Source organism: Ambystoma mexicanum, chromosome 5q, assembly GCF_040938575.1.
Source record: "Ambystoma mexicanum isolate Mex_15411 chromosome 5q, UKY_AmexF1_1, whole genome shotgun sequence".
Taxonomy (NCBI): domain Eukaryota; kingdom Metazoa; phylum Chordata; class Amphibia; order Caudata; family Ambystomatidae; genus Ambystoma; species Ambystoma mexicanum.
The window spans coordinates 567,380,507-567,398,375 of NC_090933.1; positions in this window are offsets into that span (position 1 = coordinate 567,380,507).

Sequence of the window (17,869 nt, forward strand, 5' to 3'; positions counted from 1 at the left end):
TGAAGCACATGGGTGGCCCAAAACACTCAGGCACACACACCCTGACCTGGCACTCAACCAGAACCCCTCCCACAAACAACATACACATGGATCACACACACATGCATGTGCACTCACCGGACAATGCCTCGTAATCTGGCAGTTCTCCCACACCTTGGATCTGCTCCTCTGTGACGTAGGTCCCATCAACATGCTCATGTAGAGTGAGTTCAATGTCCTCTTGTGGAGATCCACCTCCAGTCACCAGAGTTGTGGCATGACTTGAGGCCAGCTTTTTCTTTGCCCTGCACTTAAGGTCGTTCCAGCGCTTGTAGCACTCAACAGCTGTGCACCTCACAAACCCAAGGGCACTTATGCTGTCCGTGATGGACTGCCAGTGTGCCTGACATCGAGCAGGTGTGATCCTACACCCTGAAGTGACCAACATTTCGGCGTCATGTTCGGACACATACTGCACAAGTGCATCCAGTTCGGCATCATTGAAGCTAGGCTTCCTTGGCGTGCCGGACCGTGTAGCCGTGTCGGGGTCATCAGCCTGTACTGGACGAGCACTCTTCCTCTTTCTTTTTGTGGGTGGTGGGGATCCGGAGTGCCCTACGCCGCTCTGGACACTAGAGGCAGGAGCACCGGTGGACTGTGTAGTAGTAGTGTGCGATGGCAAACTGACCACATGACTTTCTGCAGGCATTAGCTGAAGTGTGATGATGGCAGGGGGAACCTCAGTCTGATGTACCGGGACCAACACTGTCCTGGCTGGGAGAGTCAGAGCTGGGGTGGATGGAGCTGCAGCTGCCCCTGCAGCCTCCTCACCCCGCCTACTCGGGCAGCAGATGACATGGCTGCTCCTGTACCACGTGGCCTGGTGACACTGGCTTGCGCCGCCACCCATGGCCTAGACTTGGCGACCTGGAAGTCAGCCTGGGAGTCACCCTGTGCTAAGTCAGGTGCCACAACGGGCCGGTCCAACAAGGGCTGAGCAGGGATGGTGTCAGCCACGTTTCCCTCAACCATGGGGGGGGGGAATGTGTGTCCCTGACTGGTCCTCCACACGTGGGGGGCTAGGGGTACTCTGCAAATCCTGGCCACATCCCCTACCGCGCCCACCACGCCCACCTCTTGAGGCTCGGCCACCTTTGCCACCCTTACCGCTTGCTCACCTCCCAGCCATGGCACTGATGGAGTTGTGCGTATGGGAGTTGCAGTAGACAATTGTCCTGGGCAATTGGGGGTCAAAGGGGTAGGGTACTAGATGGAATTCGTACCCAAGTGCTCTAGCAAGGCTGTATGGAACCCCTGGGGAAAGATGACGGGTCACGCAACGCACAGGCACCCCTAAAACATAAAATGACGTGCACGCGACCCCTCGTAGACTACGTGCGTGGGAAAAGGAACCGCACCACGCTGTGGCACCCAGAAACACAAAAATGAACGTATGCGTGTCACACACAGCCTACAATGACCTCTGAAGGGGTACGCTACACACGGGGCTAGCACAGTTGGTAAAAACGTGCGCGACTCACCGTCTGCCTGGGAAAAGAGCGTGAAAAATACGCGCGTGTGCGCGTTGGCAACACCCCCGCCAAAAGAAGATTTGTACACTGTCTGATGAGACAGGACAAAAGGAGAAGTCAACGCTGTTTGAGGAAACAGGTCGAAGAGAAAATCAGAAAAATACTGACAGAGGTAACAGGGAGTACGAACTAGAAACGCTGTGAAGTAAATCGCGTGTGAACCGACAAGAAGTACAGATTTCACCCACTCGCTCTCCACGAGAAGCACGTACAAGGAAATGACATACTACATGTACCTTTTAAACCACACCACACGTCCAACGTCACTTCCGCGTATACGCACTGAGGCCCTATCCTCCAATTACGCGGTCTGACTCTCGGACGTGCAGTTTTTGGTCTTGTAACATTCCCCCGGGTACAGGGAAACGCCCGCGCGTGTCACGACACAGACGCGCCTACGCTGTCAGGGACTTTGGTCCAATAGAATTGCGTACACAGGCCAATCGCGTGTGGAACTTCTCGCACACCTTTGAAATACACGCGCCCAGGCCAATCGCGTGTGAAACTTCTCGCGCACCTCTGAAATACACGCACACGCTCCCCCTGGCCCGATCGCGTGTGGAACTTCTCGCGCACCCCTGAAATACACGCACACGCTCCCCCAGGCCCGATCGCGTGTGAAACTTCTCGCGCACCTCTGAAATACACGCGCCCAGGCCAATCGCGTGTGAACCTTCTCGCGCACCTCTGAAATACACGCGCCCAGGCCAATCGCGTGTGGAACTTCTCGCGCACCCCTGAAATACACGCAAACGCTCCCCCAGGCCCGATCGCGTGTGGAACTTCTCGCGCACCCCTGAAATACACGCACATGCTCCCCCATGCCCGATCGCGTGTGGAACTTCTCGCGCACCCCTGAAATACACGCGCACAGGCCAATCGCGTGTGGAACTTCTCGCGCACCCCTGAAATACACGCACACGCTCCCCTAGGCCCGATCGCGTGTGAAACTTCTCGCGCACCTCTGAAATACACGCGCCCAGGCCAATCGCGTGTGGAACTTCTTGCGCACCCCTGAAATACACGCACACGCTCCCCCAGGCACGATCGCGTGTGAAACTTCTCGCACACCTCTGAAATACACGTGCCCAGGCCAATCGCATGTGGAACTTCTTGCACACCCCTGAAATACACGCACCAGGCCATTCGCGTGTGAAACTTCGCGTGCACCCCTGGAATACACGCACACGCTCCCCCAGACCCGATCGCGTCTGGAACTTCTCGCACACCCCTGAAATACACGCACCCAGCACAATCGCGTGTGGTACTTTGGCGCACATTTTTTTCCTGCGCAGGGACGCTACCGCCTGCTTTCGTGTGGCGGACATGTATGGGCCTGTGCGCGTCTTTGGCCGTGCGCTGTTTTTCCCTATTCCATTCCATGAATACGTGTTGTAGGCGAGCGTGTGGGCGTTGCGCGCACTTGCCTCCTGTACTTCCCCCGTGACGCCCACATTTTCACAAGTTGTTCCCCATTCTGCGTGTAACGCCCCGTGTTACGCCTACTTTTGTTATGTACGCCTCGCTATGTGCGAATTCGCTGTGGCCTTATCGCACAGCGTTCGATGACCTGTGCGCCAGCGTGCGCCACCGTGTGCCGCGCACTTTTTCATTGCACATCCCACATTTTGCGCGTGCACGGACTTCCATGAATAGATGTGCGCTGTTTTCTATGCGATAATCGCACTTGCACTGCGATTTTCCCTATTTCACTGCGATTCGCACGTTTTCGCACACGTGCGCCGTTTTTTCAGCACACATTCATTCCATGAATCGGCCTGTAAATGTGTTAATTTTCTAAATCCCTGTGCATTTAGAACTATCTTAATGTCGTATTTATTTAATGTTGGGTTCGTTGTTAAGTGGTATTGTTAATGCAACTTCTGATATTTTAATTATCTGTAATGAGTTAATGTGTATGCTAGAAACTGACACGGTATGTATTTTTTAATTAAAAAGTCACATTATGTTTGTGAATGAAAACAGGAATGCATTTAGAAAAGAATGAGACTTATTTTTGCTTTTCCAATTGTTCCATTTCGCCATTTGTACACCTGCCATATTGATCAAACGACACACCATATCCACGGTGTGAAGCTTAGTTAAGCTCATCATGTTTCTTTCGGGGCTTTTCTCGCTCTTTTTCTATCTCAGAGAGGAGCATTTCCAGCACAAAAAGAAGAGTGATATGCAGAAATGTTGCTCTCAAGCATATTGTACCATCACTGTTTTAGGCTTAGCAATAGGATTAACTTCTACTCATCCAAATAGCCACCATCCAGGCAGTAGCCTGTATCCTGAGATGTCCTGCATGATGCATTAGAGGAAGTATGAGAATTCTAACACTTCCAGTGAAGAAATTAGAACCTTCAAGGAATAAACATATCCTCAAATGTAGATAAGACATTTGAATTAAATTTAAAATATAACTATATAAGATATACTTCTGTGATGTACACCTTAATTTGCAATGATAAATCCGTAGCCAGTATTCTCTTCGACCACCCTAACCTCATGAGAATGCGCCCTTCATTTTTCAACCATCGATACTAATCGATGAGCTACGACAATCCTAGGGAGCCTGAATTATCAATGCATGTGTGGCCCATTCAGAGCAACACACCTAGGATCTGACAGTAAGATCCTACTCGACAATTCCCTGCACAGTAAATAAGTGATTTTGTGCAATCGCCCAACTCCTACTTGACACTTCTCTGCTTGGTAGGTTAGTCCTTTTGTGTACTCTGTGTACCTGGGGAACAAGTAGAGGCACATTGATCTGAGCACAAACAATCCAGGTAAAATAGCTATTTTATCACATAATGCAGTGAAAGACACTGCAATGCTGGGTGGATCTGAGCTCCTGTTCCTTTCATGTTTGAATGTGTTTAATCTGAAGTGACTACCACACAAGGTGGAGATTTACAATGGAGGCCGCCATTTCACACATACAGCTCCAGCTGTGACATGGATGGCTGTGCACTGTGCCAACGCTTTCCTGACGCAGAGAAAGTGAGCACAGTCCACAGAAATCAAGCCACTCTGTGGTGACGAGAATGCTGATCCCCAGAGACACTCTGATTCTAGGTTTCAGTGTAGGACTCTCCGACTGTGAGAGGTAATCATAAGAATGGGGGGGGGGATGCAGAATGCATTTTCCCCTACTTTCCTTCAGAATGACCCCCATTTAGATTGAGGGTTTTAGACTGATCGAAAACAGATTCAGACAAACACACAGTCATAGACACACACACACAAACACACATACAAACACACATACACACAGAAACCAGGTTCTCAGATCAATTTGGTGTGTTGATATTGATATTGATATTTTATTTGTATCGCGCTCATACGCAAGCGTTTCAGTGCGCGAACAGAGGTATTTTTATTTGTTGTCTTGCAAGTCAAGGAAAACAACCTAAAGGGAACTGACAACAATACTTTTGTTGACCCTCGGAACCTTTATTGAAAGCAAGAACAGATTAGTAGGCCTTTGAGGCACACTTATCTCTGCTCCCACCAAAACAATAGGCTCAGTCAGCCTCAAGCAGTCCTTTGCTAGTGTTCATTTCTGCTCATGATCTCATATGGTGGCCGCCAATCTGCTGATTCTTGCCGACGGGTGTTGAACCTCCACCCCAATGGCGACTTGTTGTCATTTATGAGCACACATTGTCCCTGAGTTCCAGTTTAAGCTGATTATGTCCACCATGCAGGTGCCTTGCTCCTTGGCACACTAACCTCGCTGATCAGCGTTTTCTGGTTCAGTCCAGAGAGCACATGATCAAGCGAATCCACGGGGAGTAGTGGCATAGCTAAATGGATTCAGGGAATATCTAGAGAGTCTGATGGAGAAGGTAGTGATGTAATGGGGGCGCAGCCAACTTTATTCAGTTCATGGAAATTGTCTACCTGAAATTTGCTTTATTTAATTCACTTATTATCAGTTTTCTCTGTCAAAACGCGCAAACACACACACTCTCGCACACACACACGCGCACACACACTCTATCCAAAAAATGGCACATAGATGAATTCACTGTCAGTGGTCGACAATACCAGATCTGCCCACCCCAATCATCCAACTCACTTCAATGCCTCTCAGACATGTCTGGGTCTCAGCATTAGACAGACCACCAAACATCTTGGGCCTCATCACGAGTTTGGCGGTAACCCTTAAATGTGGTGGTTGCACTATTACCGCCGGATTTAAGGGTCTGCCAAATCAGGGCTTCAGCGGATCTCTACCCGGCTCTGAGCTGCGGGGAAATCTGCTGAAAATTCGTGCTATTACCATTGAGCCCAATGGGGAAAGGGGCTTTCCTGAATGGGCTCAGTGGGGAATAGGGAATTCCATTACCGCCATACCTGTGATCCGGCACTAATAGCAGGGGGGGGGGTTTGGCAGTAGGGCTAATAATGCCCAACTCGTGATGAGGCCCCTTGCCACTTTCTTTCATCGTACCCACCCAACTAGCGCCAAATACATTCACAAAGGAGACTCATTAATGTAGGAAGCACAGAAACCTCAACAATATATGCGACCAAGCACCATGGCATTTGCTGCGATCTTCATATCTTCATATGCTCTTGATTTCAGAAGCCGAAGGTTGATTAGGCTGTGTTGCCAAGTGCTAGGAATAGCGCTCAAAGTAAGTCTGCTTTATGAACCAAAAGCTAATGTTGCGCAAAGTATTTTGCATACAATACTAAACACTAATGCGCATGAACACGTGATGCAGTCAGCCCAGTAAATCTGTTCAGGGCACCATATGGAATGGTTCCTTTCTTGACACATCTTTTCTGGCAGTACCCAAGGCCTCGCACATTTATAACTGATTTGATCCCATTTTTCATACATATCCCCCAAAGATTTTCCTTTAAAGCAAATGTTTTAATTCTCGTCTGATAATGATGGAAATCTATTCAGAAAAGCATATGTCGCTCCGTATGGGACTGCTAATTGAAGGGCATAATTTTAACCCAGTGGAAGCCAATGAAATGAACTAACAACAAATGAGAGAAGTAATGACATGTGTGAGCCCAATGGAACTGGCGCATTTGGACAATACTGCAGGCAAGGACTGCTCTTTCAAGATACATAAATATGGATCTTTTTGGCCTATGCTGGTGTAGAAAGGTCAGACTTATGTAAGCATCGCCACACTGTTTAAGAACAATAGTACTAATACATGTGTTGTTCACCCCCTTGACTGTCCTTCACCATTGTTTTTTTTATAATTTTGGATTTTTGACCCTTTTTGCTAACTCGAGCAGCCCCACCCACCACACTGCCTTTTGCCTTTTGGGGCCTAGCATGTTGAGTTTCCATCGTGCTGTACGTTATGCTGTGCATGTGTGTGTTTGATTTTCATGTTATTGCTGTGTATGTATGCTTTAACATAAAGGAGCTAATTTTCAAGTTATTTCTAAATTACGTGCAGGGGACTTTTTACGTTTGCACTTTGTCATGAACAGGTTCCCAACACAACTTGTTTATGGCACGGCACAACAGTAGAGTGTACAATGGTTGTATACTTGCACGTACGCCACCCTTTTTCTGTGGACAATGAGAAAATGGTGCTTGCTATTTAAACTTAGCAGGAAGGGTTTACAATGGATTCCTGCAGAATCCGCCTGCTTTTTGCTGGTGTAAAAATATGTGGATTCCACAGCATGAAAATACATGCTGGTGCAAATGATTGAGTATTTGTATGGTGGAGAGGAAGTGTGATACAGAATCAAAACATGCGATCCAGGCCTCCTTTCTGCCATAGCAATGAATGAAAATGTGCCATGATGTAAATTGTATTCATAACAGTGTGACGCAAAACTTTTACATAACTAATTTACATTATGAACTCCAAAGAAGTTAACACTTTTTTTGGGTATAGAGTATAGCTCGAGGGAGCTGAGAAGTATTTCACAGGGGGTCAGAAACCATGTATTGTATTTTGGACCCCAAAATATTAGGCACTGTGCATTGCATAGTCAGGTGAGCTGGAATCTGCATGCAATAGAGCACAAAAACCAGGATTGCAAGTTAAGAGAAGGGGCTGGGAACCTGGAATGGTACAAGACTACTCAATGCTCAGTGTATTGCATATTTGTGTTTTGTTTTACACACATTTGCAATTTGAGGCACAGAGAGAAAAGGAGTTTTTTTTAGAATCACACACTTTTGTGTTCATCGGCCAAAACCAAGGTTAGAATGGCGGGGGCAAGATGGAGTAAACTGTGCTGGTTGGTGCAAATTAAGATTGTTGCCTTAAATTGCATTCCTGCATTAATTTGGTTAAGTGCTGATAAATTGGCTATTGCATAGTGCCATGAGGTGATCTCAATAGACGAAGCTGTGATATAGCAATACATAGAAACGAACATAGCATGACTGCAGATGGTGTGAGTAAATTTGACACGCTGCCATATTCCAATACACTTGTTTCTTTCTATTTTTTTTTCTTTAATGTGGTTTCAATGTGTGCTGACATAAACTACACATTCATTAAATTATAAAGAAATGCACACAATAAGCGCAACATGTTAAGAGCAGAAGTGACCACCTCCATGAGCAACTTTACCTGTGCAATGTAGCACAGTCACAATAATAGCACAGTCACAATAAAATAACACAGAAGTCAAACTTAACCAAGCTTTCTTGGGGTGTGATTCCGTTTGAGGCATGCAGGTGGCCATGATGTTGCAGTTTTGCACGAGTAATGCAACCATTCCGAACGTCTGGTGGCTCCTCGATCCGGATGGTGTGATAGACCCGGGTGCATAAAAGCATGCGTTAAGCGGTGTGACAGTAAACATGATTGTCAGGCTTAACTCTCAAAATGGGAATCACAGCAACAAATTCATTAAATTCGGACAGATTTCTTGAATGCAGAAGGGATCACCGAACCTAGAGAATGTGTGGCATTTCCCGCGCAGACCCAACTCACCACAAGAACTCTGGCTGCTTGCCTGTACATCAGCGGTCAAGTCCTAAAAATTAAAGTGGGGGGACTCATCAACAAAGGCAATGGCCAGAAATTAGCATATCAAGGTGAAATATGCACATTTCATTAAAATGGCTTTGTATAACAACCAATATGGCACAGGACGAATGGCATTTGGCTTTCGTAACATCAACACACACACAAAACCAAGAGAGGATATTATTTTCTACTAGTGTTGTTGAAAACGTTAAAAGTTGTGCATGTTTTAAACTTCAAGAACCAATACAAATATTTTCCCTGGAACTTGCAGTACCGCAATGGGACATTTCACCTTCGGTTGTTGGTTATTTTTCATCAGGTTATAGTGAAGTGGTGAAGTGTCTGGCCTGCAAACCTGACAACTGCAGTGCGATCTCCACATTCGGCTTTAAATAATAAATTCAAAGAGGACATTCAGTGTTTCCCATTTTAGCTTGGGGGGGGCTGAGCACACCCTCTGAAAAAAGTGGATGGACTCATCCCCTGGCGTGTACCCTCAGCTTGAGCCCTGGTCACGTGTTCTCTGACTACTTGAATGGGTGTATAGTAATTGCATTGAATGCCAAAGCATCGAATGCCTTACCATCGAAAAAAAGCATCAAATGCATTTCGTTTTCTTTTTTTTTAATGGGGGGTCCCCCAACCCCTCTTTTTTAACTTTTAAAAACCCAATACAATTATAATAAAACCTTTACCTTAAAAAAACTGCATTAGATGCTTTTTTTTAGATGCTTATTTTTTTTTAGATAGTAAGGCATTCTAGATACCCTTGAACGGCGCTATCTACAGCTGTGTGGAGAGAGCTGAGTGAACGGCACTCCATTTGGCATCTGCACAGGGTGCCTCCATCCGCTGCCTCTGGGATCAGTCTTAAGCGCCTCCTTTGGATCCTCTCTTGACAAGCAGTAGTCGGGGAGAATCAGGTATTGGCATCTCAACTACTATGTCTCCATTTTACATTCTTTATGCTTTGCCGTAAAGCGAGTTACGCGCACATCCGACCCCTCCCTAACTTTCAAATGAGGTGCATATCAACATTTAACCCCTCTTTGATGCAAATACAAAATTGGACTCCGAAAGGACATTTCCTCTTTTCATTGCATACACATGAATCACGCCCTAACTGGTACCAGCTGCACATCTGCGGAGATCGACATTTACGAAGGTACACCCACAACTCAATTACAGCTATTTTTGCACCATTTAAATCATGTTAGCAGAACTGAGGTGCATTACAGGCATCCTCAGCTGGAACACAACGAAGGTGATCACGCTCCAAGCCAAATAGATTGCACGGAGAGGATTGCCTGCCTCTGCATTTGCATGCAAACTGGTCCGCTACATGCAATTTGTGTCATTTGCACTCCAGGTGAATAAGAGTGGTGTAAAAAGCGGGTGAAATCGCTCGAGCTCCTCTCTTTTGAAATTCGCAATGCAAACTGAATAAATGCCACATGCATAAATGCCACATGCCATTTACACCTGGCAGGCTCTGTTTCCAACGGATTCCTACATGCAGGCTTTACAGATTTCCGGTAGTGTAATACAACTACCATGAAAATACATGCTGGCGTTAAACTATGTGCTCTCTGAAGTCGGAGAAGAGAAGCAGGGAAGAAACTTTAATTCCCATTCCATGTCCATACTCCACTTCCAAATGGCTGTAAAATACCCTGGAGCGTAACAGAAATGTGTAATTGGCTAAAGTCTTCGTTTTACACCTTATGTTGGCACTCCTAGGCTTGGAAAATGAGCCCCATCGTGTTGCGTGGACTGTTTGTTTATTATTTATAAAGTGCACCACAGCCTGAGGTATCTGGGCGCATGTGCACCTTGCAGATACACATCAGAATACGACTTTCCATGTACTTGATGTAATGCATCACTTCCTCTACTACTGTCATCAATTCAGCCCGCAGACCACACACTTCTTCCTCTATCAATTATCAATTATTCCCAAGCCACAAACAATACCTAGACACATTCTCAGAAGGATGTTTCAAAGTATTGAATGTCCATTCTATGGTTCAGCAATTAGGTACTAACCATCAACAATCATCCAAACGTCTCCTTTTAAAAAGGAAACCCATCCTTTAAATGCTATGCCAACATTGCAGTCTGCTAAACCATTTGCTTTAAACTACACTACCGTATTTGCATTCACCCATAACCCTTTATAACAGATTTGAATCCACTGCCGCCTACAGGGCACAGATGTCTTTCTTAATTATGATTGAGACCTGCTTGCTACTGATATAGCATCAGATGGCAAACCGATTTTGAAATGTGCGCAGCCCCAAAGTCACATACGTTGTTATTTTCTAGAAGAAACATCTATTAGGATCACCAAGAACCCTTGGGGGGGTGGGTTGGGGGCAAGGTGAAAGCACGCTGAATTGCTGCACCTGCTCTGTTATGTTTTTGAGGTGTCTAGTTTCGCCAGCAATGCTCGATTTATATTCGTCCGCATTGCGCATGTCTATCAGAGTTGACCCTGTGATTTTAATTTTCATGCTTGAACTTAATTGTACACCCAGATTCTCCATCTTCTCCCCCACACTCTACGGTTAAGGCTTTTACAGTTTTATTAACATTACTGGCTGCATTTTTTTCATTGTTGTCGATAAAACTAGATTTCTTTCTTATCACCCACGTTGAATACCACTTTTAGCTCATGAATGTATGTCAGTTAATCCATGTATTTATGGTAAACACTTTTGTGATTGAAACAGGAGATTGCCATCTAGATGGCCTTCTCAAACGCACAAGAAACACGATCTGCAAGTCCCGGGAACATTCTTACAGCAGTTTGATCAGTCGAACGGATCTTTTCATGCGTTTCTCGCAGCTTGAACTTCACTGACACTTTGAGCTAGTGGTCGAGTAGGATGATTACTGGAGACAGCCAACCAAGAACCTGAATTCATAGAGAAATCTCAGAGACCAATCGTAATCCTCAAATGTGAGACTATAAAAGGGGAAGATTGCTTCCTTTCCTTTGGTGGCAGTAGTTCATTTGTAAGAAAATAAGTGCCAGGGTCCACACCTTTCTTGTACGCTTTAGAAACTTCAGGGTGGGCAGCTCCATGCCACTGCTGCCAACAAGCACAGCAGGTCCCCGTAGTGTTGACATATTTGGGGTTACAGCTGTGACTTGCACAGATTTATTGGGGTTGATGCAAGGGCGTGGAAGACACATAAAGTCTGGGGGGGGCGGGGGGACAGGGGACAGACACCTTGAGGACTTTGCTACAGACACAATACATAGAGTAAAATCTGCCCATTTATTTGTAGTGAGTGATGATCATGCACATTTGTTTTAAAAAAAAACAAATATTTTTTGCAGCGTTCAGTATGCATGACACATTCTGTTGCTGTTGTTTGTATATCAACTAGATCCATTATATCTTTGTGTATATTGCACACACAAACATGATTGAGTCTTTTCTGAGTCATAGCTGTACGTAGCCACATTTCCGGTCATGGCAAAGCACTGAAGCTCCTCTCAGCCTCACAGGAAGATACTGGAACAGTTAGGAGGATCCGCATAAGCTTCTTCACCTGTGCAAATAAAGCTCTTTCTGTGGGAGGTATCCTTTGATGTCTGCCAATTCTGAGATGGAAGAATACTTATGGATGCTCGATAATGTGGTTAATTGTGCAGAGAGGAGGAAATAATTGATTTCTGGGTATTTAACAATATTTTCAGCACTTTTGCCTGTTAGAAGCAGCTGTGCCACGTGAGATGGTGTAATGCCTACTGCAGTACTGCAGCACATTAGCACTCAATTGATTTCACTACACAGGTGTTAGAAAACGATCAAGAGTGTTCAATTTGATTTGTACCTCCTCTAGTATGCTGCTAAGGCTTTCACATACCGCTGCACTAATGCCATGCTTAACCAGCAAGTTAACACACCTTCTAGCAATCTGAATTTCTGAGCAATGCTTCGCTTAGCAGCGAATTAGGAGAATGCCCCCATGATTTCATTAGTTTAACATACAGGCCCAGAGCACGACCCTGGATTAGAAACTCGGTAGCTGCCAGTCCAAAATCACCAGAGATTAATTCCAAAGGGGTGCTCTGGGGTAATCCCAACAAAGGTCTCCAGCACTTTCCCTCAATTTGTTTAGTGTCAAAAAGGCCTCTTAAGGCCCACACTGCAGACTCACATATTATTGTATGTGTTAATTTAGAATTGTATATGTTATTATGGCTGGCCTTAAATTATAGCCACAGTATGTAATATAATAGAGCTGCCGGCCTGCATGTACTGGATAGATTTTTCAGAGGAATACTGCCCAATGCTATTTTTACATAGCGCTCAGTGCCACCTCACAGCCACTTCATGGTACTGTACAGGCATTTCTCAGAAGAGCTTCAATACATTAAAATCAGAAAAATCAGCTTTATACTTGACATGACTGCTCTTTTCAGCAGAGCTGATAAGCATTTGATCAGACAGAAGAACATTTTTTGAATGCTCTTTTCATGACTATCGAAAACCTTTCAGACCGGCTGCTATTAATTGTATTGCATGATACTGGCTGCTGTGTGTTTAATGGAACTGTGCATCACTTGCCAGTAAGGTAACTAAACTATCACTGGGACAGTATTGACAACTCTCTCAACATGACTGGTACAGTTTTAATAAGACGGTGTGGCACTCCACATTAAGAAGAGCCTTTGCTGCTAAACTTTGCGATGGCACCTTCACATCACATCTGTGCCTTGTGTCTCAGAAGTGAGCTCGTGTTGAAGTGCAAAGACTCTGAACTTTACATGCCACACCACACAGTACCCTCATTACATAGACTAATTACAGAACTATTTAGTATTACGGAGCATAAAGCTGTATGTGTCACGCTCACCTGGTCTCCACGGGGGCGTAGCACAGCACAGCTTGAGTGATGATGCCTGCCCGCGTCTTCTCCCTCGATATCACCCCAGGAGGCATTTGCCTGCAATGTCGAAACAAGATATTAGCTAACTGAGTGGAGCCGGATTGGTTCCACCTCCTTTAACCTTCTGATGCCCCTTCTCCTCTTCTGTCTCACCTTGGAGTTCTTAATGGTAGGTTCTCCGTCCTGCAATCTCCAGCAGGGGTGCGGTATGCACAGTCTTTCCCGGGACCAAGTTACTTCACTGATCCTGCGGGGCTGTTGCAGAGTTTTTGAATAGCTGGATTAAGTAGGTAAGTCTCTATGCCAATGGATGTTTGGTATAGGTGCTTAATGTCCTTATTGCCCAAGTTTTAACCTGTGTTATTCTTTTCTTTCAGGCGTGGTCTTGAACGGTTTTCAGATGAAGATTACACTCTTCCTAAAATGCTGAGCAGATTTCCTGCAGGTGAGTATTAGCGCGGGTGAGTGGCGCTGAATGTCTGTATAGCGGTTTCTTTTCCGTGTGCGACTAACCTGCTGTTTCTTTTCCTTTTCTGCAGGCGCGGCTCCAGGAAGGCGATAGGAAGAAACGCTTCAACGAAATTCCTGAAGAATGCAGACCCCGGGTGAGTATTGGGTGACTGTGCAGATACCTTCTTCTCTGCAGGTGCGGCGGCCCGGAGAGCAACTGAAGGCGCGGCCGATTGGATGGAATACTGCAGGTAAGGCCTTCGTTGCTGTACTAACTCCTGTTCTCTTCTTTTCTTTTTCTCAGGTGCCGCTGGATTGGGATCTCAGGACGGGCGTGGCTGTAGAAGTTTGAGTACTGAGCAGACACGGTGAGGGTAACGCTGCAGGAGTGCAGAATAACGCGAAGCGTGTTCTGCCTGTAGGGTGTGGCTTAAATAGCCTTGTAAGTAGTTCCAGGTAAAATAGTCCCTCAGCCACACCCTGCAATCTCAGGTAAAGTAGTCCCTTAGCCACACCCAGGGTATACAGACAGGCTCAGCCCTATTAGGCTGTGAATGTAGTCCCATGCAATTAGCACATGTTATGAGCCTGGCGCCAATGGCGCCAGGACTCAGTCCAGAAAATCCTAGGACACACTTTTGGGGCTTGATGAGCCCCTAAGGGTGCCAGTGAATGGGGTAAGCCCATAAGCTCCAGAGGTTTGGGAGTGTGTACCATGACAGCATGTTAGTTCTTTAACCTTGCAGGGTGGCTTTAAGAATGAGTGATATATGTTTTGTCCACTACGCTAGATAAAGAATCTGGGCTTATTTTCATTTTTGTGTGATCTGCCTATGCTTTTTTAGCATGGAACATAAGGAGTAATGATGTATGGCTTTTAAACCTGTGCCTCCCACATATATCCCATTCCTGTAACACACACAGTGTAGCACTGAGCTGCACTTCTTAAGGGAACAACACAAATGAAGCTCAAATTATAGTGCGCTACCATCAGGGCTAAACATTTCAAGTTGCAAGCTACTTGCCGGGCATTAATAGTCACTTGCCCCCTCAATTCTACACATACACACAGCACTCTATTTCTTACTCACCAAGAGCCCATTATCACTAGTCAATGGCTACTGAAAATTTTGAGGCCTGCTAACAAATTTTTTTGCTGACGTCATATACTTGTAAGAATAAGACCTTATCCAATGGTGTAATTTGTTTCTCATTGCGCCCAGAACAAAGAAACATTTGATAGTTTCCTGGTACCAACAAGAGTGGTGGTCCATCAAACATTTCCTCAAGCAGACCTCCTGACACACATGCTGCAGTCGAAAGCATTCACTTATTAGCTACACTTGCACCATGATTGCTAGCAAACGCTATTTGTTTGGCCAGGTGATGCCAGCACACACCACTATGAAGATTATTCCACGAACGCTGATGCCAGGCAACTACATGAATTGTCAAGTGCTCACATCCAAAGCCAGGTATTCCTCTAATTCCCATCATCTAGCAGGCATGCCAATGAAATGTAAGCGACCTTAGATATTGCACTCATATGCTGAAGTAAGCAAATCATATTCCAGGCAGTGCCATCAAATGGCATCTTCTCAGATCATATAGCAGGTATTATCATCAAATGATCAGTGTCTGCTCGGCATTTCCATTAAAGGGTAAGTATTTGCCCCATATGCCAACCATTATCAACAGATACCCAGGCGCTCACACCACAGACAGGGTATTGCCAAATGCTAGGTGCTCTTATCCCATCCCAGGCAGGCAGTGCTACCCCTCCACTTAAAACGAAAACACCACAGGAGCAAAGCTCTTCCTCATGCTTTGGGAGATGCTGTAAACAGGAGATAGAAGCAACATGTATGTATTTATTGTTTGCTCGTTAGGCGCTTATACAATAAGAATATACTTTTTTCAAAGCACCCACAGGGCAGTGAGGAAGGGAGAGTGGGAAGTACACTACAAAATTACAACTCAATATTTAAGAGCAGAGGGGGAAGAGGGAGGGGGATGAACCTACTATGCCTTGAGAGTATTCAGAACAAGTGTCTTTCGCAAGAAAACTGAGACAAGAAGACCAAACTCAGGCTTGCCTGAACTGCTGGTCTGACAGACTAGTGTGCACGGGTTTTGTGGGCCAATGCAATTGAGTTTTGTGACTTGGTACACCTGGTGGGCCACATCTGGTAGTTTTAATCATAATGCTGCCCCAATGGTATTTAAAGATCTTCATTCACCACACATTTTTCAGAAAAAAATACACCCACATCCAAGCACTAGTTTGTTGCAATAAATCACAATTTGTTTTTACGTGCGATATTTTTGGTACCTGGTTCTTTTTTCCCACAGTCCAATCCAGGGAGAAACAGGGAAATACATCTGCTTTACACATGAAAATGCACAAGAAGCCAATGTGGTGCTGTTTGCACCCCTTGAACTCATTTGGTCAATACTTGCCTTTTTTAGCATACCAATACAGTGCTTTGTAGATGCATTTAACAGGCAATCCCAGCACAGGACATGTGCCTGAGTTGGGCACGGTGCACCCACTGAATGCAGCTTTACCAATCCATGCGTGATTCGACGGAAATACTGCAATGGTAGCCACTGTCCTAACAGTCAGGTCCTGTTCTTGGAACACGTTCCAGCCCTGCAGGGTGTTATACCGAGGGAAGAGAGACAGGCAGTGCTACCCCGCCACTCAAAGCTAAAACACCACAGGAGCAAAGCTCTTCCTTATGCTTTGGGAGATGCTGTAAACAGGAGATAGAAGCAACATGTATGTATGTATTGTTTGCTCGTTAGGCCCTTCTACAATAAGAATATACTTTTTCAAAGCACCCACAGGGCAGGGAGGAAGGGAGAGTGGGAAGTACACTACAACAATTACAACACAATATTTAAGAGCAGAGGGGGAAGAGGGAGGGGGATGAACCTACTATGCCTTGAGAGTATTCAGAACATGTGTCTTTCGCAAGAAAACTGAGACAAGAAGACCAAACTCAGGCTTGCCTGAAGTGCTGGTCTGACAGACTAGTGTGCACAGGTTTAGTGGGCCAATGTGATTGAGTTTTGTGACTTGGTACACCATGTGGGCCACATCTGGTAGTGGTAGTTTTAATCATAATGCTGTCCCAATGATATTTAAAGATCTTCATTCACCACACATTTTCCAGAAAAGAATACACCCACATCCAAGCACTAGTTTGTTGCAATAAATCACACTTTGTTTTTACGTGCCATATTTTTGGTACCTGGTCCTTTTTCCCACATTCCAATCCATGGTGAAACAGGGAAATACATCTGCTTTACACATGAAAATGCACGAGAAGCCAATGTGGTGCTGTTTGCATCCCTTGAACTCATTTGTTTAATACTTGCCTTTTTTAGCATACCAATAAAGTGTTTTGTAGATGCATTTAACAGGCAATCCCAGCACGGGACATTTGCCTGAGTTGGGCACGGTGCACCCACTGAATGCCGCTTTAACAATTCACGCGTGATTCCACGGAAATACTGCAATGGTAGCCACTGTCCTAACAGTCAGGTCCTGTTCTTGGAACACATTCCAGCCCTGCAGAGTGTTATACCGAGTAGAAGAGAGAGGGACCAGGCCCTCGGCAGGAGCTGTGTTTTAGGCAGGTCCTATTTTGGAGGGGTGGGCGGGGATGTATATGTCGTGGCCCAGCAGCCTGTCCCACTCCCTCCCCTCATTTTTTGTCTGTTCAGTTCTGCATGATGACAGCCATGGAGGACACAAGGATCCTGCTCAGCCCTAACAGACACTGAGCGGACAACAACAAAAGTTGCATGACAACATCATTTGAAATGTGATCTTCCAAGAAAAAAAGGAAAACACAGATTGGCCCCAGGCATTCGCACAGCACTGGACAGACCAGTCCCTTCCTCACCTGAAATCAATGACAACTATCCCAAAATATCAGCAGAGGCTTT